This window comes from Sus scrofa, chromosome 8 (assembly GCF_054392235.1).
Source record: "Sus scrofa isolate SSC_HxYL_T2T_F1_AM1 chromosome 8, Sscrofa_HxYL_maternal_Yorkshire_Landrace_v2.0, whole genome shotgun sequence".
In the NCBI taxonomy this organism is placed as follows: Eukaryota; Metazoa; Chordata; class Mammalia; order Artiodactyla; family Suidae; genus Sus; species Sus scrofa.
The window spans coordinates 16,783,483-16,806,609 of NC_139390.1; the positions used below are offsets into that span (position 1 = coordinate 16,783,483).

The 23,127-nt window shown below is 38.4% G+C and overlaps 1 long non-coding RNA gene across 3 annotated transcripts in view; it reads right to left on the reverse strand.

Moving 5' to 3' along the window:
• Positions 1-3,060: 3,060 nt before the first annotated feature.
• LOC146400345 (uncharacterized) overlaps positions 3,061-23,127 on the reverse strand; it is an 82,580-nt gene continuing 62,513 nt past the window's right edge. The window contains exons 2-4 of one of the 3 annotated variants that reach the window (XR_014813688.1): positions 17,657-17,754; positions 12,568-12,654; positions 3,061-8,480 (exon numbers count right to left, since the gene is read on the reverse strand). This is a non-coding gene — a long non-coding RNA (uncharacterized LOC146400345). Of the gene's footprint in view, positions 8,481-12,567; positions 12,655-17,410; positions 17,755-23,127 lie in introns of all 3 variants that reach the window. The other 2 variants (XR_014813686.1, XR_014813687.1) reach the window with 2 other exon arrangements.

The following is a 23,127-nucleotide window of genomic DNA, read 5'->3' on the forward strand; positions in this document are numbered from 1 at the left end:
ATGGAAATTCCCAGGCTGCAGCTGCCGGCCTATGCCACAACTATAGCATCTGAGCCATCTGGGACCCACACCTGCAACGCTGGACCCTCAATCACTGAGCAAGGCCAGATTTTGAAACCGCCACCTCACTGAAACCACTGAGCCACAAGGGAACTCCCTGCTTTTATTTATTTATTTAATTTAATTTGATTGTAGTATAGTTGATTTAAAATCTTGTATTAGCTTCAGGTGTACAGCAAAGTGCATCAGTCCTCCATATAAATATATTAATTCTTTTGAAAATTGGGGCTGTTTTTAGAATCAGTCAGTTCCTGGCACATAGTGAATGCTCTATAAATCTTACCTGTCATTATTATCGTCATTATTAATGAAGGACTTCAGTAATTATAAATTGAGTTGAATTGGTTTAGTCCAACTTGGTTGAAGGAAAGAGCATATTGGTTTACTGTATTATGACGGCTGGATGCAGCCCAGGCTGCTGACATGCCTGAGTCATCATGAGGTCTTGGAATATAAAATATGGAAAAATATTCGAGTCCAACTACTCTCATTTCTTTACCAGGGAGAAAAATGAGCTCAAAGGAGGTGAAATTACCCAACATTGCACAGCAAAGAGCCTGGACTCCCAACTCCCTGGCCAAGGCTCTTTATCATAAAATGCTGCTTTCCTTCCAAGTATAATCTCGAGAAACAAAAAGTTCTATTTATTTTTAAATCCATAGTAAAATAAAATTTGAGAAAAATACAAAATGTAATAAAATAAGCTTTTAAACATACAATCACAAACTAATATTTGTTCTTTTTACAATTCTGAAGGTAAACTTTTAGCCTGTTGGAACTTGTGAGTTCTTTTTAGTGATGTCTAAGTCTTACATAAATATAAAAATATTTCTAAATCTTAATGACAGCTGTTTCCTCCTTCAATATATATGTGATAAGTAAATTTTTTGTTGGATTTCAATACAAATGGGCAGCACATGAAATTCAGATGTACTTTTAATGGAGCAGGCAAGGATAAATTTTTGTTGGTTTATGGTTAGAGACAATGAAATGAACCATTTCATATTTAAATACTTAGTAAACCTGATTTGCCATTTCAAAGAATAAAGTCTGTAAGTACTCAAAATTATTGGATATCAAAGGCATTCTGAAAATACCTTTTGTTTAAAAATGACTTGATTTGAAATTCACAAGTCCAAGGTAATATTAAAATGCTCAGTAAAACACTATTGCTTTTTCTCCTGATAAAAACCATACATACTATACTTGTATTTGTATGAGTGTGTATATGTTTTTACTCACATATATGAAAGTGTACATTTACTAGAATTATAAGAGAGCATTGGATTTGAATTTAGGAGAAGTTGGCTGTTATAAAGCCCTGGGTAGTCATGTAAATTCCTTATAGAGAGGAGCACATTTTTTAAAGACTTCTGAGAATGAGCTGTGTATATACAGACGAGCAGAAGTTCCTTGTCTTTGTACAAGATGTGGGTTTTCTTTTTTGTCCTAGTCTTAAAATTTTTAAAAACTGTAGTAAATACACATATCAAAATTTGACATCTTAAAGATTATTTTTATTAAAGCATAGTTGATTTACAATGCTGTGACAATTGCTGCTATACAGCAAAATGACTCAGTCATATGTATATATATTCTTTTTTTGAATATTCTTTATCACAGTCTATCTCAGGAGATTAAATACAGTCCCATGTACTATGTATTAAGGTCTTGTTGTCTGTCCATTCTAAATGTAATAGTTTACATCTGTTCAATGACATTAAGTATATTTCCTTTGTTGAGCGACCATCATTCTGATCTGTCCGTAGAACTCTTGCCATCTTGCAAAACTAGAATTCTGTACCTATTAAACAATAATTCCTCTTTCTCTCTTCCTGCAGGTCCTGGAAACTACCATTTTGCCTTCTATCTCTATGAATCTGAGACACATCATATAAATAAGATCATATAGTATTTGTCTTTTCATGACTGGCTCATTTCTTGCAGCATAATGTCCCCAGGGTTTATCCATATAACATGTGTCAAAAATTCTTTCCTTTTTAAGGCTGAATAATATTCCATTTCATGTATAGACCACACTTTGCTTATCCAGTTGTGGACACCTGCCTTGTTTCCACCTTTTGGCTCTTGCGAATAATGCTGTTATAAACATGAGTGTATGCCACAAAATATTTTTATCCATGGCACATTAAAAGTATTTGGGCCAACATTACTCTTAATCACATACCCATTTTTCCATTCATCGTGACAAAACTTCCAATTCGTTTTAGCAAATCTAGAGAGGCTTAGACAGCTCTTGACATCAACTCATTCCATTGCTGAGGATGGTGCATAAAAACATAGACGCAAAAATTCTCAACAAAATTTTAGCTATCCGAATCCAACAACATATAAAAAAAAATAGACATTTTTAAAGGAAGAAATAACTATATGTAAAATCTACCCTAAACGGTCATACTCAGTGACGAAAATTTCATGTAGTTCCCTATTGTTGCTGCTAGTAACAGGTTAATGCATTCTTTCAAGATGTGCCCTGTCCCTTCCAGTTTTCTGTCCCTTCCCACACATGTTTCCCATCCTTTCATGATCACCAGACACTTCTGGATGCTTTTTCATGCTCCCCAGAGCTGAATAAAGCTCAGCAGGTTGACTCAGGTCCTCACTGCTCAGAAACACCTGCCTCTATTTCCGATGCTGCTTTATCACACTGATGCTGACTCTGGTAGGTATGGTGACCTCTTTGTAAGTCTCATTATTGTAGTGTGCTGCACTGGCTGTGATCCTTTTACCTCTGAATACTCCCTAAACCCACCTGGAGTTTCTATCATGCTCTATTCTACCTCCCCAGTATTGCCTGCCCCACTTCTTTAGAGAGGTATATCGGGAATTGACAGTATTTTCTTCTCCCAGAAGGACACCCCTATCTACTTATCCAGGTTGTATTCTGGTTCCTCCACTACCTGTTTTCCAATCTAGTGCTAGACATACAGTGTGTGACTCCATTCCTTTGGACTGAAAATTTCCATACACAAAACCCAATTTCTGTGGTTTATTATTTTTTTTATTTTTTATTTTCCCACTGTACAGCAAGGGGATCAAGTTATCCTTACATGTATACATTACAATTACATTTTTTCCCCACCCTTTGTTCTGTTGCAACATGAGTATCTAGATGAAGTTCTCAATGCTATTCAGCAATTTTTTGTTTTGTTTTGAGAGAAAGAGAGAGAAGAAAAAAAATCCTTATACTCATAAATTAAAAAAACTTAACTTCCAGTGTGTCATTTAAACCATGAGTTCAAGAGAGAATTCTGGAACACCAAAGCCAGGATAACATTTTGTTCTCTATATTCTGTGTAATCTCCATCCTCAGACCATGTCTCTGGCTGACTGCAGAGGGGCAAGATCAAAGGGAAAAAAGAAATGAACCCTAGGTTTTCCCTTTGGCCGGGAAGATACACAGATAGCTATAGAAGGGAAGGAGCAGGGGTGGTGAGAAAGTGTGCAGCTTAGAGGATCTGACCTGGATGACTGGGGCTGAAGGCTGGAGAAGGACAATTCAATGCTTGGATACAGCAACTGCCTCTTTGGTGCAGAGGGAAAGAGAGCTGATGGGTGTGCTTGTGGAGTGGGAGGGAGGTTGAATAACAGGTATGTTAGTCTATGTCCAGGCATGCTGGATAAGTGACCTGCTTTATCTTCATAATCACACAAAGCAGTACAAAAGCTGATGACCAATTTCAAAATAAGGAAAAAAAGGATCTTGGATGAGCATCTGAAAATCTTAATTAAGGATTCTTATCTTTTATTCACAGCAGCAAGTTCCAACACAAGGTTATTCAGGAATGAACCAGCAAGAAAGATGGATGCTCTTGATTCTTTAAAATGTGTTTATGGAGTCGTTCTATTTGCATCTCTATACCCAGAGGATAAACCAAGTGATAGGAAGGGCTGGAGGGAAGGACTTAACAACCTTACTTCAGGGCTCTCTAGTGATCATTTTGCGTTACCTGCAGAGCTGCTGCTCACCATGAGTTTCTACCAAACTAGAGACCGAAGCCTGTCCTCTGGGTACCAGCTCCTGCCTCTGTCATCAGGGTGGACTCCCATCTGCCTCCTTCCTGCAGCTTCTTGTCCTCTGCATCCCTTCCTTAACAGATGGTTTAAGGATGTGATTTTCTGGCCATTAGTTTAACAACTAACATATGCTTGCTATGTTGAAATTTTTTTTCTTGGCTCTTATATAAGCCGATTTATAGTAATGAACTTAGAATATTTATACACATAAACTATATATTCTTATTCATACAAACCTCTTTATAATTGTTATATACAGTTTGTATTTGTTAAAAATATTTCTACACTATCTGGGGGAAAGAAGTCAAGTCAGATGATTTTTTACAACCGTGAGAGGAGTGAGAGGAGGAAGAAGAGCAGTAAGGAGTTTGAATCAAACCCCTCAATTAAAAATATAAGGTCACCTGCTACTTAGTGGTAGTTGCTTGGCCTCTTAGTCCACACTCGTGTCCAAAGACCTTGTGTTCTGTAAGTTCCTAAGATACTATATTGGCTCAGTGGTCCTGGAGCAAATTACTTGATCAGAATTTCTTTGCTGATTTATCTATTTATAAATAAAATAGTACCTACTGCATAGGGTTGTTGTGAGATTAAACAAGAAAATCAACATCAGTTGCTAAAATCGCACACGGTTTCATAAAGAACAGGACGTTAAGGATATGGCTCCTGGAATTGGATTGTATTCAGATTCTGGAAATATTAATCATCCTGTGGAAAGACTTCTCATAGGAATTTACAGTGACTAAATTTGCCTATCTATATAAAATGCTTAGAAATATGGCTCACCCGCAGTAAATATTTAATAAATGCTAGCTACTGCTATTCAGACTATTATCATTGTAATCTTCACCTAAGTAGATTTCGGATTGTTTTAATATCTATAATCTCTATTGCACCATCTACATATTGCTCATAAGGTTTCATTGCCAGAAAATCTTGTAACCTACCCTGTACAGAGCAAAGACAGAATTAGAGAATACTAAATAATTGGAAAAATTCTTAGTATTCTCAGATGTTAATTTCTCTTTATTTAGTTCATTACCTGCAATTAAAGGCATTTTAATCACAAGTCTCTCAGTCTCCAACTTGTCCTGTTGCATTTGGTAAATGTCTATTATTTCTAATGGGCACTTGCATGATTTCCTTTTTTTCCTATTTAATTTATTAATGTTCTTCATGAAATTGGTTCATTTCATAGAAGGCTCCCCAGAGTTTTATTAGTTGATGATTTCTTTGTTTTTGATAGTTGCCTTTTCATCCTTGGAGAAAGTTTCCCACACTATTAATGGGAGTCTAAATTGATCTTCTAACCTTCCTAGATGCCTAGAAACAAGCTTTTTGTAGAAGGATAGCGATTATAGAACCTTCCTCAATTTTGCCAGTCAGACACCTTGAAGAAATCAATTAGCAGGCAAATTATTAACTAATTGAGCATTTAGAGTGTTCGTACTTTTGAAAAATCAATTAGGCCTTTGCCCTCAGTTTTCCAACATTACTTCGTTATTAATTGTTTTAAACAGCAGTTCATCAGCGATGGACCCAGATCAGCTGACAGTTGTTTTTTGTTTATATTCTGTGCTTAATTGATTAATACAATGAGCTGAAAACCTTTAACATCATTGATCATGTCACGGAATGCTGAGTAATTGTCTGGCAAAATGCAATTTTTTAAAATTAATGATTCAATGTTTCAAAGGTTCAATTCAGCAGCAGATTGCAGTCAGCAAAAAGAGAAGATTTTCAGTATTTCTTCAGCATGGATGATCTGAATGATAGGCCCACCTTATTCTCAAAGCCAATACTATTTTTCTGTCTTCATTAGTGATAATCTCTTTTTCTATATAAAGCACAGGAGGTAACATTTATTATCTTAATGACACTATTTTATTACCACCAGGTAAACAGAGCTTTCAATTCAAATTTTGAAGAGATTGCCATTGTTGTCAGAGACACAAAAAGAAGATAAATTTACAGAACGCAATTCTGTGCTTTATAAGATCTTTGACTGGGGGCAGTGGATCGAATGGGGCTCAGAGTTCTCATTTCAGTAATCTACTCTTCTAGAATGATTTTCCTGAAGCAAATCTTTGCAAGCCTCTTGGTCCCATTTTTCTGCACCCAGGGTTGACTACACAAGACCGTTCAGTAATCATTGTCTTGGGCTTAGGCTATCTCACCAAAGAGACTGTAAAACCTCAGAAGTCATGGACTCACCGAAGTTTTTTCTTTTTAGGGCTGCACCTGTGGCATATGGAAGTTTCCAGGCTAGGGGTCCAATCAGAGCTGCAGCTGCAGGCCTACGTCACAGCCTGGGTCCAGAGCCATATCCGCAACCTATGCCACAGCTTGCAAAGCCAGATCCTTACCTCCCTGAGCAAGGCCAGTGAAGGAACCTGCATCCTCATGGATACGGAGTCAGATTCTTAACCTGCTGGGACATGTTGGGAACTCCCTAAGTGTTTTTCGTTCGCTTGTTTTGTTTTGCTTTTTAGGGCCGAACTTGTGGCATCTGGAAGTTCCCAGGCTAGAGGTCTAATCAGAGCTACAGCTGCTGGCCTATGCCATAGCCATTGCAATGCGGGATCTGAGCTGCATCTGCGACCTCCGCCATGGCTCATGGCAATACCAGATCCTTAACCCACTGAGTGAGGCCAGGGAATGGACATGCCTCCTCACAGATACTAGTCAGGTTTTTTACCACTGACCCATGATGGGAACTCACTGAACTAAAATTTTAAACCAGCATTCCCCAAAGTGTATTTGGTAGAAAAACGCCCCTCAAAATATTTCTAGCAAAAAGATGAACTATAGTCAAATATACTTGATGAAACACAGCAAATTCATTCCTTTTGGGAACGTTGTCATGTGCATTAGGACACTAAAAGTTCTGAGAAGTTCAATCGAAACTTTGTAGAGCTCCAGTTTTTTGACCTTGTAACTCTTTTTCTGTGGTGCCTTCATTTACATCTCTGGGAACTAATGATCTATAGAATATGCTTTGAGAATTCCACTCTAACCAATAACCTGAGTCAGAGAATGTGATTTTGGTTGTGTTTTATATGTGAGAAAAATATGGTGAGGAAAGTTAGAATCTCAGCAACTGTTCACAGGCATTCTATTCCACTAGTATGGCAACTTCGATTGTTTCACTTCCCATACATTTGTTGCTTTCTTTTTTAGTAATTTTTCATTGCATAAAACTCAAAAACAGATAAAAGTAAAAAGAGTCTTAATGGCTGTTTTGTTTAAAGAATTACACACTCAAATACATTTGGAAAACAGTATGGAAATTCAGCAAAAACCAAAAAATCTAACTGCCATATGACCCAGCAATTGAACTTTTAGGTTTTCATCTGAAAAAAAAATGAAAACACTAATTTGAAAAGCCCTATGTTCATCGGAGCACTATTTACAATTGCTAAGTTATGGAAGCAACCTATACAAATCTCTCATGTATATATATATATACATATATATATATATATATATATATGTGTGTGCGTGTTTGTGTCTCATATATGTAATAGAATATTACCCAGCCATATAAAAGAATGGAATTTTGCCCTTTGCAGCAACATGGATGAACCTGGAGGGTACTCTGCTAAGTGAGATAAGTCAAACAGAGAGAAACAAATACCTTATGATTTCACGTATATGTAGAAACTAAAAAACAAAACAAAGGAACAAACAGAACAAAACAGAAACAAACTTATAGACACAGGGAACAAACTGATGGTTGCTAGAGGGGGTTGGGCTGGGGCTGAGGGACAGACAAAACAGGTGAACAGGATTATAGGGTGTAAACTTCCAGCTATAAAATAAATAAGTCAGAGGGATGTGAGGTACACAGGGAATATGGTCAATGACACTGTAACAACTTTGTATGGTGGCAGAGAGTAACTAGACTTTTTGCAACGATCATTTCATATTATATAAAATTATTGTCACAATGTTGCACACCTGAAACTAATATTGTACATTATCATAATTCAACAAAGGTACACCATACATGAAAAACATTGGGGAAACTCTGGATTAAATTTTTTCAGGCTTTCTCAGAGCTTTCCTATGATAGTCGTATAAAAGTCGGCCCTGCAATGGGGTTGTAGTATATAGCTTCTCTTAACTTTTGACCCCTAATTTCTAGGCATTTAAGGGTCTAAGGTTGGTTGGGATTCACCGTGGATAATGAGGAGACATCTGAAAGGCCTTCAGCGGCTGCCACTCAGTGTCTCTCGCTGGATGAAGAGCATGTTCTCAGCATGATCAAGGTCTCCTAGAGTTATGCAGTCACAGCTGGAACCAGTTTCTCAGCTCCCCACAACTTATTAGAGCTGTCTTTATCCAAGGGCTCAGGGCACAAGGACCTAGAGAGATTGGAGCTAAAAATAACAAAAAATACAATTAACATGCATTTGGGAAACAATTGCTCAGGCAAACCAACACACATAGATAATGGCTTCTGTCGGAAGCTTCATTTTCCAAACTGAAGAGCAATAATATGTGTATTAACCCAGGTGAATGTCTAAACAGATTCTTGACAGCCTATGATTAGATAAAAGAGCTCATGCATCCAGAATGCAGTTTATAAAGTTAAAATTAAGCAGCATCACAAAGGAGGGATATAAGTTCAACCATAATATAATGCTATTTTCAATGTATATTTTTCTCCATTCTTTTATGATTTTCTATTTAATTAATTAATTAATTAATTTTGTCCCTTTTTTTTTTTTTTTAGGGCCACGCACATGGCATATGGAGGTTCCCAGGCTAGGGGTCCAATCAGAGCTGTAGCCACCAGCCTATGCTAGAGCCACAGCAATGTGGGATCCAAAAGCCGTATTTGCGACATACATCACAGCTCATGGCAATGCTGGATTCTCATCCCACTGAGTGAGGCCAGGGATCAAACCCGCGTCCGCATGGATACTTGTCGGGTTCGTTAACCACTGAGCCATGACAGGAACCCCTATTTTATTTTTTAAAATTTAATTTTATTGGCATATAGTTGATTTAAAATGTTGCAACAATCTTTTTACTTTCAACCTTCGTGTATCTTTATGTCTAAAGTGGATTTCTTGTAGACAACACACAGTTGGCTAGTGTACCTATTGTTACTTTGAATTTTTCCTACTATCCTAATTCCAACTAACTTTGAAATTAAGCACAATTTCATTTTCTTTCCAAATATTTATTAAATCAGAGTTTAAACTTAATTGTTGGTTGTTCAGGATGCTAGGGTAATGGGTGCTTTTTATTTCTTAGGGAAAAATTGAAGAATCTATAAAGAAAATTAAATTGCATAACATTCTTATGTTCTCATGAATTCACGGTTAAGGAAAAATGCTGGTTTTCATGCAACTGCTGCTGATACAATAACATACAAAGAGATTCCTTAAACAAAAACAATTGTGTATGTGATGAAACTATTTCATATTTAAGTGAGAACTTGGTTTCAAAACACACTTAGTGAATACAAATCTGAACACTCATTTTTGGAATAGAAAGAAAAGAGTGTTTCTTATAATTACAAATTTAAAAGTGAATGAATAGTGGAGTTCCCGTCATGGCACAGTGGAAACAAATCTGACTAGGAACCATAAGATTCCAGGTTTGATCCCTGGCCTCGCTCAGTGGGTTAAGCATCTGGTGTTGCTGTGAGCTGTGGTGTAGGTCGAAGACGAGGCTCAGATCTGGCGTTGCTGTAGCTGTGGTATATGCCTGCAGCTACAGCTCTTATTAGACCCCTAGCCTGGGAACCTCCATATGCTGCAGGTGCCACCCTAAAAAGACCAAAAAAAAAAAAAAAAAGACAAAAAAAAGTGAATGAATAGTAAACTTAAAAGGAAGTATGGAAAAAAGATAATAAATATTTTATTGAGATAATGCTGCTGTACACAGTAAGCATGGGAGTAAGTTATGGGTTTTAAAGAGAAAGAACATCTACTGTTAGAGATGGTAAAATAAAAGTTATTTTTTTAAAATCTAGTTTTGAAGTAGGAACTATCATTTGTTTAGCACCCACTATACATCAGGTATCAGCTAAATATCTCATGAGAATGTGAATTATTTCACTGAGGTCTGTCATCAACACAGAAAAAAAAAATACTTTCTTCATTTTACTTTAAACCTGAAACAGGAGGCAAAGAATGCCCAGCACAGTAAAGAGAATTAGGATATACCACAGTTGGTGATCTCATCACAATAAAATGAGCATCACCACATCACCCCATATTTTTCCTTTTGCTGTCAAAGACTGAATCAGAATGCAGCCTTTGATTCTCTTCAAGGAAGAATTTTCCTTGTCATTAATGTCATTCAAGACCCTTAATTTTTCATTTCTCCTCCTCCTTCTTTTTTTTCTGGCTGCAACTGTGGCATGTGGAAGTTCTCAGGCCAGGGATTGAACCCCTGCCCCAGTAGCGACCTGAGCCATTGGAGTGATGATGTGGGATCCTTAACTGGCTAAGCCACAAGGGAACTCCAATTGTTCATTCCTTAAAAAAGACACACTTCATCCTTCAAGTTCCTTTCTTCATGTCATGAACAAGGAACTGCATAGATGAAGGCATTTTTATCATGTGAAATCATAATAATTAAAATCATTGTAATTCTTGCCATGCTTAATGCAGCCTGGATAAATGAAATTGAAAAGCATGTTGTGTATAAAATCACTTTCAAGAATGCTACCTTTGGGTACATAAGTCCATACCTGGAGGATGACATGATGCAGGTGGGGTAGCTTCCCACTGTGATGATAGTGGGCAGTTGGGGAAGAGTTAGTATATTTTACTTTCTTTTTCTAATTCTTAAATAAGGAAAAAAATTAAAAAGAAACTAAACCAAGTACAAAAAGCAGAAGCGCTTTTATGGAGTTGTGCGTTTAATATATTATCTCCCAATATCATTGTAATTTAGGGGAGGGGACTTTTACCCATAGAACAAGAACCAAAAACTTGTGTGTGTACACAAACACATAGACATGAAACTGAGTGCATGAAAGGACCAGAATATAATAACAGAGGTCCTTCCTTTAAAACTCACATTTTATATTCATGTTTATGCAGGTGAGTTTTAAAAACACAGAAAGCTCTTCAGTTCAGAATTGTGGTTTCCCTAGAAATTTTAGCATAATTCTAGCTCACACTTATTCATATTTGATAAAACATAGGACCATTTCCAAAACCTCCGGCTTCCATCCTATATTTACAAATTCCCGCACAATTACGAGGCTGACAAAGAGTACTAACTAGGCATTCTCCCCATAGAAAGACATTTCACAGACCTACTCAGAATTATATGTGAAGGCAAGAATTTAATATTGTAAATATGTAAAGGAATGAGCTATCCTTTCTTTGGGAGTTGTAACTTTGGATTTTAGACTCCTACCAATTTAATATTTTAAAGGTGGCACCTCATTTATGTAATTTTGTGGTGGACACTGGGTATATAAGTTCTGACAATAAACTGGCTCACCTCCATTTCTGTGAAATCAACACAGAAGTGTGCCCATTTTAATATGTGTTGTGCTTTCTGCATACAAATGAAGTATTGCTAAACAATTCTGTGTTTTAAAAAATCAGCACAGTTCAGTGTTTCCCTAATTCTCTGAGTCTGGGTACATAAATAATCATTTTAATTCTCTGGTAGACTCTGAATTACATAGTAAATTACATAAACTAGGAAAATCCCATTTTTTAAAGCTCACATATTCCTTAAACGAAGAACCTGAAATATGAGTGAACTCAAAATGTTATTTAAAATTTTGACTAAAATTAACTGTAGCACTTAAAATAATTCTTACTATTTTAAAGAAAAAGCTCTTGAGGCCATTTGAAAAAAAAGGGTTGCAGTGAAGAAGAGATAGGCAGAGAGAAAGAGAGAGATAATTAATAGGATATTCAGGATTTGAATAACTAAATGAAAAATACAGATCTGCAAGAGCCCAATGCGATCAGAATAATATTAATCAAATCTTCCTGACTCTTAATTGGAATAATGAGAAAACATTCTTAGTCTGCTTGATCATGTTGGCATTTTAATTAAAATTTCTTGGATCCCAGAGAAAACAATAGTTTTTTTTTTTCTTTTTGGTTTAACTGTTACCAAAAATACTTTTCAAGGCAGTACCCAAGTAGTATAATCGCAGTTTTTATGTATAGTAACAAGGCAGACCATGACGCTTTTGAATCAAATCAATTTTTAAAATTCACCCATACATCGGCAACTACAAGAAACCTGAATGATGAAATGTAGATTTAATTTCAATAAACTTCCTCCATTTTCAGAGATAATGTTATGTTTACTCTTCTCTAGCATGTACCTAATAGAACAGTTCTGGTCCAGTGGAATAAAGATTTTCCATAAATAAATAGCTGACAATTTAATGTACTTATATAGCCTCCCTTGTGTCAAAGGGACCATTATAAGTGCTTGAGAAATATTAACTCATTTAATCTTCATACATACCTTATAATGTAGGTATCATTTTTATTCCCATTTTAATGATGAGGACACAGAGGCACAGGAAGGTAAAATGCTTTGTCTCAGATTGAGCTGCAGAACAATGGTGTAAATTAAGTAATCTGATTTTGGAGTCTGTGTGCTTAACCCCTGCATCTTGCCTCCAACACTCTCTTTCTAGATGCCTTTTGCAGGCTCAGTCCTATGATTTGGTGCTATTCATATCTCACCTTATTTCATCTCAGAGCAATTCCGCAAAGTAAGTATTATTACCCTCATTTTACAGAGGGGGACAATTGGGCCCAAGGAAATGAAATAATCTTGATCAAGTTTCAGCTACAAAGAGGAAGGATATAAACTCATTTCTATCTGACTCTAAAGTGTATGCTTTCCCCCAACCTTTTCTGATATACTGAAGTAGTATTTAAAGATTCAGGCATTTAATTTACTACCTTAACTTTTCAAATTTTTTGTAAAATTTAATACCGAACATTTACTGAACATCTCTTAGGGACATACCTGGCTTTTATGGGGCCAGAACATTATATGACTTTGGAGATCTTATTTAGAATAAAGAATACAAATTTATACATGAAAAATTACAAATGTAAGCAACTACTCATTATGAACGAGAAAAAAAAATCACAAATTACGACACCATCATTCCCTTATGCAGTCTCTCACTCCAACTTTTATATTGTCATGCTGGGTGAGTTTGTAAAGTGAGTTTTTTTTTTTTTTTAATTTTATTTTATTTTCCCACTGCACAGCAAGGGGGTCAGGTTATCCTTACATGTATACATTACAATTACAATTTTTCCCCCACCATTTCTTCTGTTGCAACATGAGTATCTAGACATAGTTCTCAATGCTATTCAGCAGGATCTCCTTGTAAATCTATTCTAGGTTGTGTCTGATAAGCCCAAGCTCCCGATCCCTCCCACTCCCTCCCCCTAAAGTGAGTTTGTAGAAAGGAAAATTTGTTCATTGGAAAGTCAGCAATAGCTTCATTGTAGATCAAATGATCACAAGCCATATAACTATATCCCACTAAGCACACATTAAAGGATCCTAAGTTAGCTTTCCCTCAGCTAGATTGAAAAAGAATGTCCATAGTTATTTCAGCATTACCTTCACACAAGTGTACATGCAATGGGAAAAGTCAAATTGGAGAGATAGTGGCCTCCCTTTTGCAAATTTCATGAAAACACGTGACCATGAGAACATGTTGCTAGGGCCTCTTCTAGGGCTTTGGAATGGCTGTGTATCAGTGAGGACTTCTGAAGCAAGCTTCCTTAGCTTTGCAGGAAATCCAGCAACTTCTGCACCCATTCTCTTCTGGGCAATGTGCTGCCTCTCGAGAAATGGTGAACTTGCCAGCCTAAAGCAATGCTATTGAGCCAGGAGCGTGAATGTGTGGGCACAGTGGGATAGTGATATACATAGCCAGAGAGAGAAAACTCCTCCTTCTTGGTCAGATTGGACAGTTCTGGAAGATTGGAGAAAATCCTAAAGATTTACTCCGAAAATTGATAAAAATAAGTCTTTGTAACTGTGTTTTTACCCCCTCCTGTTTACAAAGAACATTGATAGTCACCCTGCCTAAGAATTTGATCTGGACCAAGACAGAAGAAACCAAATTTTTGAGCTTCGCTTAAATCTTTCTAGATTTAAGAATGGCAAGCTACGCTAGAGCAAAAGTCACCATAAAGGTGCCAATGTCCTCTGCACAGGAAAAGCCCTGTGTGTAGGTCGGAGAAGGAAGAAAAGATGGGAACTGGAATTCTCTGGGCAATGATGGAAAATTTTATCTCTTTATGGGCTGGGAAGGCAGTGCAGGTTCACCGACTCAGTGAATAATTTTTTCCCTTACATATAATGATTTTTTAGAGTACTTTTACGGAGTACAGGAAGTCACCTTTTCCTCAGCCCCATTTCCTTCTCCCCTCAGCAGGTTTACATGCTGTTAACTGTTGGCTAAGTTATCCACAGGAGACACAAGACCAGCAGAGGATCCAAACAGCAATGTCTCCTCTCTGGTCTAGAGACATCAAAGAGAGCAGGACCTGTCCTGTCAAAGCAGATGTGAGATTGTTCAACTAAGTGATTCTCAGAGTTGAGAGGCAGGTTTCTGGGTTCCAAGCATATGACAGCATTTATCTTTTCTTACATGAACAGAGCCTTGGGCCAGAGTAAAAATGGAGACCCAAATACCATTGTCTAGTTATTTGAAAGATATAAATCAAACAACAAATAATTAAATAAAGTATGTAGTATTTCCTATCTTGGAAAAATGGGCCTTCACGATGACAAAAAGGAAAAATACGTGTAAAGCTATGAATTGCAGAAGGCTGAAAGTTGGCAAAATGTATTGAACATGACTGATCTTATTCTTTTTGCAAATGGCTGGATCAAAAATATAAGAATAAAAAATAAAGACAACTTATAAACTATATATTTATTTTATAAAATGTATTTTTCTTGTCTGCATTTCAACAAAATCTCTAACTACATGACTGCAATCAAAATTATACATAATTCCTGTTCTCTTGACAGTAATGGTCTAAAGTAACTTTTTCTTACTCAGTTACGCAAATAAACCTCTAAAATCTTCAATCATATAACAAACCAGCTATTTCACTGGCTTCTGTGAATGCAGGAAAAAAATTTTCTGTTAATCTGCCATTTGACTGTTTAATTTGCAGGCCTCACTTGCTAAACCTAAGAGGGTAAAGGAAGCGTTTTCCCTCCTAGGAATATGCTGCATGTTTTCAGTGCTGAGCACCAGTTCCTGAAAGGCAGAGGCACTCATTGTTTTAAATGAAATACAGTCTGGATTTGGACAATTTTTCCTTAGAGTTAATATTCTTTTATCCAGAACTCATTTTTTTTATTGTGCACACTTTAGTATGATAAAATGTATGATTTAGGTGTAACATTAGATGACTTTTGACAACCACGTATGCTTATTTAACCACCGTCTCATTCAAGATACTGAACTTTCCATGACCACAGAATGTCTTCCCACCTGTTTTCTAGTCAGTCCTTACAACAACCAGAGGCCAACCCTGTTCCAATGTCTGTTGCTGTTGATGCATTTTGTCTGTGTGGGGCTTTGTTTAATATATGAAATCATACATTAGGTACTATTTTGTGTTTGGCTTTTTGTGCTCAATGTGATGTTTTTGAGGTTAAACCATTTTATTTTGTCTAGACTGTAGTTCCTTTTATTGTTGAAAATATATTTAAAATATATTTTATGGTATATATAAATTTAACTTTTTTCTTGTTGGTGAACGTTTGGTTGTTTCCAGTTTGTGGCTATTTGAATAAAACTGCTCTAAATAGCTTTATGCAATTTGTTGTATGGATGTTTTCATACAACAAGTGTATGTTTGTTTTTAATTTTCCTGTGGTAAATACCTGGGAATGGAATTATTTGGTCATAGGGTGGGAGAATGTTTAACTTTACAAGAAACTTCCAAACTTTCCAGAAGTGATACCATTTTATATGAGATTTTCAGTTGCTTCTGGTCTCTGTCAACATTTGGAATTTCTATGTTTTATTTTGGCTGTTTTCCTGGGTGTGAAAGAGTATTTTGTTTTGGTTTTGACCTTCCTTTCCTTGATGATAAGTGAAATTGAGCCCTTTATTATGTGTTAATTGGCCATTTGTGTAGCTTCTTCTATGATGTGTTTGTTCAGATCTTTCGCCCACTTAAAAACAATTGAGTTAGGAGTTCCCGTCATGGCTCAGCAGTTAACTAACCTGACTAGCATCCATGAGGAGGAAGGTTCGATCCCCGGCGTCGCTCAGCTGATCCTTAAGTGGGTCCTTAAGATCTGGCGTTGCCATGAGCTGTGATGTAGGTTGCAGACGTGGCTCAGATCCCACATTGCTGTGATTCTGGTGTAGGCTGGTGGCTACGGCTCTGACTGAACCCTTAGCCTGGGAATATCCATATGCCATGGGTGCGACCCTAAAAGCCAAAACAAAACAAAACAAACAAACAAAAAAACCTCAAAACAAAAACAACTGAGTTAGTTGCCTTTTATCCAATGATCATCTGTAGGAATTCCGAAGACATTTTTGTGTACAAGGCCTTTGTGTGATACAGGTATTGTGCATATTTGCTCCCAGGCTCTGCGTTGTCCTTTCCTTTTCTTTTTTCTTTCCTTTTTTTTTTTTTTTTGTCTTTTTGTCATTTCTTGGGCCGCTCCTGCGGCATATGGAGGTTCCCAGGCTAGGGGTCGAATTGAGCTGCAGCCATCAGCCTACGCCAGAGCCACAGCAACGCGGGATCCGAGCAGCGTCTGCAACCTACACCACAGCTCACGGCAACGCCGGATCGTTAACCCACTGAGCAAGGGCAGGGACCGAACCTGCAACCTCATGGTTCCTAGTCGGATTCGTTAACCACTGCGCCACAACGGGAACTCCTCCTTTCCTTTTCTTAAGGACATCTTGTAATGAAGAGCACTTTTACATTCTACTGACTCAAGGGTTCTTTTAGATGTTGTGAGGGTGAGTTTAGACCTTGTCGTAGGGCGAGTTTATGCTATGAGGGCCCCTTGAAAGCAGAGCACCAGGTGAGAGATCCCTTTGGTCCATGTCTAAGCCTGTGCTGTGAATCCTTTATTTATGAACAATTCTCAAAGGCGCTGCCTTATGCTGTCGAGCTTCTCTATGCCCTGTTCTTGCTGACAATGTGCTTTTCATTCTAATAAAGGGCCCCATATTATTTGATTCGCCAGAACATGACTGGCGAAGAAGGAAGGGTCCCTCTGGCTGTAGTGGCTCCTCACTGTATTCAAGATATGGGGACACAAGGTGTTTCAGCTCTTGTACCTGGAGTATCGGTTCTGTACAAAGACCTGCCGTGTGTCTGGGGGCCCCATTTCCTGAGTCCTTTTAATACATAATTTCTTCGTTTCCTCTGGAGCTGTTCTTCCAGAAGACCCAGGCATGAATGCCCTGAAGGAGATCTTGTCCTGTCCTCTCCAGCACCTTTTATTCTGAGCACATGAGCTGAATCCTCTGGCATGTTCTTTTTTAGTGAAAAAAAAAAAAAAAAAAAAGTTTCATGTAAATCACCTCCTGGAGATACTGGCCCCAGGTCCTTTGGAGAGGCCCAGATACAGCTGAACTCCAAAGCCGAGGCCTCTTTTATACCTGAGGCCAGAAGGTAGCAGCTGCAAAAACAGAGAGATGAAGATTAAGACCACAAGAAAAACAACGGCATCCCCAAACCATTCTGCCACTTGCTTCACAACAGCCTCACTGGATTTTTCCACATTTCTATACATGCCTTCAATTCTCCTACGTCAAGACATTGGAACAATTTTTCCTCCTCTTCTAAAAACTCCCTCCTCTTCTCTTTCCTCGGCTCTTCCAAACAAGTGCATTTGGTTTTTATTTTAACGTATGTAACATAGACATCAACACTGAGACACAGTCACAAAGCTTACAAGAAGTGGCTGTTTTTCTTTTAACCTCATCCTACTGACCTTTAACTGGCTCTTTACTTGTTTAGCAGCCCTGAGAAATCACCTAAGTGCGATATTGAGTTTTGTTCATTAATAACTTATATGTCTCACACCTTGTTGTGACTGAGCAAAGGCCCTGAATCAAGCTTCCACTAAGGTAAATGTGTTTTTTTTTTCTGGGGGACAGCTGGAAAATCCACCTGCACACCATTTGCTATCGCCTGCCTGGCTGTTGTGTGAACCCCTCCATGCAAACACATAACCAGGACTATTCCGAGGCTTTAAAAAAAACTCTATTCTTCCATCTCCCAGGATGATGCCTGTATCTTTTTCATTCCTTCGAGATTTAGGGCACTGTTATTTTGGGGAGGATAGTCAGCAGTTGAACAGGACATCTGGGCTGGTTCATCTTATAAGTTACCATTGAGGATAGGGAAAAGGGCTGACTGATATTAATAGACCCCTAATATAGGCAGCTGCTGTCCAGGAGATTTATATAACCTTAGTTTTGTGCATAATAATGCTGATAGGGCATTAAGTTTTGTTATTATTATTATTTTTAATGGCTACACCCACAGCATATTCAGTCACATGCCAGGGATTGAATCTGAGCCGCAGCTGTAACCTATGCCACAGCTGTGCCAGTACTTGATCCTTTAACCCACTGTGCTGGTTGGGGAAAAATCCGAATCTCTATGGCGACCCAAACTGCCTCAGTTGGATTCTTAACCCACGGTGCTACAGCTGGACCTCCAGAACATTGAATTTTGATAATGAGGAAAGAGATAGAAGTATTCATGGGAGAAGTAGTGATTAAAAGTGTGCACTCTGGAGTCAGAAGATCAAGGTTCCAATCTGCATCCCACAACATAAAAGCTGCCTGACCATAGGCACATTGTTTCAAAACCCTAAGCCTCAGTTTTATCATCTATGACATGGGGATGATAATAAGATCACTTCATGGGATCATCAGGTGGTGTGTGATTGAAAAGGCTCAAAAGCCCTAAGAATCATACCTGACACATAATAAATACTATTATCGTTGCTCTCGAAGCTGAGCGCTTTGGGGAATGAAAGCTCTAGATGAGATCAGGAGAGGGCTGGAAAGTGGAAGGATGAGTGGGGAAAGCAAAACTCTCTTGAATAATTTTCTATCCTCAAAAGCTCTGTCTGTGTGTGTGGTGTGTGTGTGTGTGTGTGTGTGTGTGTGTGTGTGTGTGTGTGTGTGTGTCTGTCTGTCTGTCTGTCTGTCTGTCTTGGATGGAGCTGAAGAGAGCAGAAAGAAAAGAGGTGCTCTGAGGCTTGGGGAAGGAAGGGATACAATAAAGGAAGCCACTTATCTCCCACTTCTTGTATCTGGTTCTTTGATCCCTAATCCCTTTCTTGGGTTTTCTTAGGCAAAGATTCAGAAATGAACAAGCAGGATGGATTGCTGACCCTCTGATCTCTGCTTCACTTTCCTGAGAACATCCAACATGCTGGTGCCCCGCCAGACTGCACATGCCTCCCCCACCCTCACTCTGACTTGGGTGCTGTTCCACTGAGAATTCCAATATGTTGGATGGGGAAACACCTACCTATGCTGCCAGGATACTGTGATCTCACTTGGGTGGACAGGAAGCAGTCTTTGATTTTGTCTCTCTTTACTACGTCTTAGCCCTGATCATAGGCAGGGGTGTATTTCCTCTGCAGCCTCAATGTACATTTCTCAGAATGGAAGCGGCAGTGTGGGTATTTTGCAACACAGATCAGAATTAAACCCTTTGACTGGAGAATAAGAGGGGAAAAGTCTCATATCACAAACCAGAAGAGGCAAAGGGAAAACTCGCCAGGCAAAGCTAATGGCATGTCCTTGCTCATCTAAGCATCTTAGATATTTGGGGAAAATGAACACATGCACGCAAGCTCCAACATGCTCAAAAGGAGATTGCTTTCTTCATTAGCAATGTTTCCTAGCTTTAATCTCTCTTTTCACCCCCAGATTCCTTTATTCTCATAGCTGTTTTCCAGCAACCAATTAATTTTTTTTTCTGATAAAATTCCTTTTAAGAGTAATCTGTCTTTGATGTTTAAGCTCATCCTTCTTCTACCTTCTAAGAGAAGAGGAGCTGCATAAGAGTAAGAGCTGGGGAGAAAAATATAAGGTGTCCCCTCCCTGGATCCTGAAATAAGCTCCAATGGTTGGATTTAAACACTTCTAATTTTTTCTCTTTTATTCATGACAATCCCTAGCCAAGTTAGTCAGAATTTTAATGTGTGTCCATATAAGGTAACATAGGAAGGACAAAATTTGGAATCTGCACTCACACATGGTTTTGCCTAGAGAATGATGAATGCATAGCTATGCTCAGTGTTCTCCAGGAAAGTTTAAATAGAAATACAAAAAGAGACCTGAGAGGACACAGAATAACTTTTGTGTTGTGCCGATTAAAATTAGAGCACGTCGCAGGGCAAAAAGTGGGCTATAACACATCTAGAATTTAAAATAGCTTACAATTTTGTTGATTTTTGGAGACAGAGCTTGGTCACACCATATTTCATCCTCAAATTCAGAAAAGAATTGCTAAAAATCATCCCCACATTCATGGTGAGATGTTCTGTTCTTTTCATTTTGAAGATGCATGCATTGCTCTGTTCGGTTTTCTCTGAAAAGCACATAGAGGGAGCTGCTATACTCGCCTGTATATTGAAGATTTTGGTTAAGATGCATAACTTTTTCTTTTCTCATTATGAGAATTTTACTGGGCTTCAAGGTTAAGATCATGACTACCTAATCCACAATTATAGAACAGGGTGGCATTTGTCATTTCATTGAATGATATGCTGCGGGAGTTATAACTACATTGTTAAAGATGCTCTTACTTGCTCTTCATTAAGATGTTCCTTAAATTAATTGTGCAGTTTATACACACAGTCTGGACTTGTGGAGTCAGACATTTTTGCCAGACTGTGGGACAAATGGAACATTGCACGTATCTCAATGACTTTGGTATAGATATGTTTAGGTTTTCCATGACATTTGATCATTTACATTTCATCAGAGACTTTGGATATGTACTTACAGGCATTCTCAAAGGATTCAAGAATAAAATCCTCCAATACTGGCTTGCATAAGGACCCAAGCCACTGCAGTGACAATGCCAGATCCTTAACTTGTTGCAACATAAGGGAACTCCTATTTATACATTTTAAAATTTTGATGCAGGTATTTATATATTCTAGGGATAGGCCTTCTTATCTTCTTTTTCATTCCTTTGACTTTCCATTCCGTGGGCCCAAATTAAATTCTGTTTTTATGTTTTTAATGAAGCAAGCATTCAGGGCTCAATGAAAAATAAAGGCTTATTACTGCATAATATGTTTGGAATTGTGCATAATTACGTTTAGTTGATTAGTTGGCTACAGTAATTGCAGGACTATAGAGTGATTGAAATTAGAAATGGAAAAGACCCATTGGGTATCATTATCCTTCTTCCTGTCAAGGCAAGATTATTTCTGACATGGTGTGTGTGTGTGTGTGTGTGTGTGTGTGTGTGTGTGTATGTATATGTTTCAGAATTCTCTCTTAGCTACATAAATACACAATTTGATACATTTGTTTAGCAAATTTTGACAGGAACTGAGCATCAAACTAAAGCAGGTAGAACTAAGAGTTGAATAAAAGGCAAGAAAATAACCATGAGAATAGCAAATATTTATAGAACACCAACCATACGCCATCTCTAGTATAAATACCAATCATTCTAATCAGATATTATCGTTTCCATTTTATACATGAGACGATGGTATAAATGACAATGCATGATTTATACATGCATGACTAGATGTAAAATAGATAAGGAACAAGGACCCCCTGAATAGCAGGAGAAAAGCTACTCAATATGGTATAAAAACCTACATGGGAAAAGAATCTGAAAAGGAATGGATGTAAGTACACGTATAACTGATTCACTTTGCTCTACACTTAAAACTAACACAGCATTGTAAATCAACTCTACTCCAATAAAATTTCTTAAAAAATGGAAAAAAAAAAAAAAAAAACCCGCAACTTAAGAACAGATGATTTTCTAAAGCTCCCACAACTGTAAGCAGCAAAGCCCAGATTCAAACTCTGGTTTCCCAGCCTCTAAACTCTGTGCTTTCCTCATACTGTGGAAGTGAAGGGGGAAGGGAAGCCTGCGGCAGCAGCAGGGCTCCTGGGTGGGACCACAGACTAACGCAGGACAGAGGGTGAGAAAGGAGAGTGACGTTGGATGACGTCACCAAGATGGTGGCGTAGGAGACCCCAGTCCCCGTTGCCCCACAAAGAACAATATTCAGACAGATTCCCAGGAATGAAAGTAGCTCTAGGAGAGCTCTGAGTCGACTTGAGAAACTTTAATGCCACAGTGGAGCAAGTAAGTCTGAGAAGAGCCACGCAAAAAGAGTAGGAAGAACAGTTTCACCTTCCCTGCTTTATCCCATCCCTCAGACTGGCACCGTCCAGGGCCAAGAGGAAACCCCCTGGACACAGAGGATTCCTCTCACCAGAGTGAGTTCCTAGCTTCTCCCATTTTTTGGGCACTGCACGAAGGATCTTTGGTTTCTTGTTACTAAAAGACGGGCATAATTAGACATCGAGAGATGGGTAGGAAGAGGGAAGAAGGTCAGGGGTTACCAGCATCAATCACGGGGTCGGGGGGAGCGAGAGCAGCCCCCAGTGGCCTGCTCTGCAGAGGACCCCCATAGCCTTTGCCGCTGAGGACTTCAAAGCCCTTGCGACGCCGAGGATCCTCTGCAGATTTCACGGTCCCATCATGGACCCCAGGGGAGGGCTTCAGCAGCTTTGCACCATGGAGGAAATTAATGGCAGCAAAGCCACTGTGGATCCCCTGTAGATTTCACCCCTGAGGGGTCCGTGGGTTTTTGCATGACTTCAGTCGCCTGAGTCCCTCTCTGTTCCCATCTCCTGCCAGCGACCCCCCACCCCCCCGACTCACAGCCAGCACTGCCAAGATGCCCCGAGCTCTGTGTCCTGGTATTTACCCCACTGCAGGCAGTCAGTCTCACCGCTGCAGCCACGTTGTGCACAATACCAGT